Consider the following 2,016-nt stretch of genomic DNA (forward strand, 5'->3'; position numbering starts at 1 on the left):
ACACACACACACACACACACACACAGAACTGTTCAATTTAGACTACTGGCCTCATTTTTGTAGCTAATTTACTCAAAATTTAACTTTCCCTGAAACTAGAAAAAGGCCTGTAATAACCAAATGAAAAATAAGCTGCATTGTAAATTGCTGCTCTCCAGATAAGGAATAATAAGCAAATGACCCTATAGTTCTCTTTTCATATAGTTATTCCAAGCAAGTGCTATTCCACATGCATTCAATTGCTAGAGCACAGGCATTGAGAAGCGTCACTTCCCTTCTATGGCTATATTGTTTTAAAGGCTGAGGGAATAAAATGGGACAGATTTTTAAAAAGACAAAGAAAGTGGGAAAAAGATGCAATAGATAGAAGGTGCCACGTATTCTGGAAAGAGCATGTGAAAGAAAAAACAGCCAACTGATGTAGTGAAAAGCCAGATCCCAGGGGTCTACAGAGGGACCACCAAAAAACTGTAAGCTCATGATGCCAAAGAATCCAAGAAAAGCCCAGGAATCAGAGGTAACAAGTTACTCCAGAGGCAGAGGCAGAGGTGAGATGGAGTTTAAAACAGATGGATCAAGTGCCCCTGTAAGGGGCCAGTAAGATAGCTCCGCTGACTAAGCGCCTGCTTAGGCAAGTGCAGGGGTCAGTGTTCATTTCCCTGCCCCCACCCCCAGGTGCGCTGAGCTGGCCACCAAGACTGGGTGTGGTGGCACACATCTGTAATCCCAGAGCTTGGGAGGCTGAAACAGAAGGATCACTATGAGTCTAAGGAGCATAGTGAGACCTTGTACCAAATACATTAAAAAAAAAAAAAAAAACCTATAAGAAACACAGGCATTGCTGCAAGGATCGCTGTGAGTTTGAGACCATCCTGGACAACAAAGTGAGTTCCTTCAAGGCCAGCCTGAACTACATGGAGAAACCCTGTCTCAAAGACTGAAAAACAAAAAAGGAAAAGAAAAGAAAGAAACCAATAACCCTCAGAACTCCTTCTTAATTCCACACAGTGACATGGCTACCCTTTCACTATTCAGGAGAAGCTGGACCAGAGAGGCACCAGGAATAGTAGAGGATGATGTGGAGGCACGACCAGGTGAATGTCTCTCTCCTGCAAAGAAAGATCTCAAACCCACTCCCTGTACCTCAGTTCCCAGAATGCAGGCAGCAAAGCCACTAATCCCCAGGCAGGAGATTAAAGGATTCCCCTGAAGCTAAATTGGTCTACCCAATTGAAGACTCACCAACACTGACATTTGAGGATCTTCAAATGAAGGGGCTAAGCTACTACCTTGTCATCCAAATATGAAGCCCACAGAATATCCAACTGCCTTTTCAGCATTTTACTAGTAAGAAAACTCAGTCAATTATTATTTTAGGAATATTAAATATATATGTCAAGTCAAATAGAGAAAAAGAAACTTGGAGGAAACACATAATACAGGGGAAAAAAGAAATTGGAAACTTATAATTAATTTCCTCAAGGAGATAAGAAAAGTATCTATAAAATAAGAACAGGTTCCTACCAAAAAAAAAAAAAGACAGAAGTAAAATTCTTTAAAAATTAAAATATGAGGGCCAGCCAGGTAGCTCAACGGATTAAAATGCCTGCTTAGGCAGAAGCAGGGACTGGGGTTTGATTCCTAGCATGCTGTGCCGGCCTCACCTCTGGGGCATGCTGAGATGGTGATTGAGACTTGGTGTGGTGGTGTGTGCCTGTAATCCCAATGCTTGGGAGGCTGAAAACAGGAGAATCACTATGAGTCCAATCTGTGTAGTGAGACCCTGTGGACCCTGTACTAAATAAATAAAAAAGAAAAAAAATAAATAAAATATGAAAGCAGAAATTTAAAGCAGAATCTTGTAGGACGATTAGAAGAAAAACATGAAAAATTTCCTAGAAAGTAGGACACATATACAAGGAACAGAAAAAAGAGTTAGAAGATCAATCCCAGGTTATAGCAACCAACTAATAGGATTTTCAAAGGGAGAAAGAAAACAGATAATGAAAAAAAATT

At 40.6% G+C, this 2,016-nt stretch overlaps 1 protein-coding gene across 2 annotated transcripts in view; it reads right to left on the minus strand.

Annotated features, from left to right (window-relative positions):
• Scube2 (signal peptide, CUB domain and EGF like domain containing 2) overlaps positions 1 to 2,016 on the minus strand; it is a 63,557-nt gene that overhangs the window by 45,546 nt on the left and 15,995 nt on the right. The gene's annotated exons all lie outside the window — the stretch shown is intronic.

Source organism: Octodon degus, unplaced genomic scaffold (assembly GCF_000260255.1).
Source record: "Octodon degus isolate 3935 unplaced genomic scaffold, OctDeg1.0 scaffold00302, whole genome shotgun sequence".
In the NCBI taxonomy this organism is placed as follows: Eukaryota; Metazoa; Chordata; class Mammalia; order Rodentia; family Octodontidae; genus Octodon; species Octodon degus.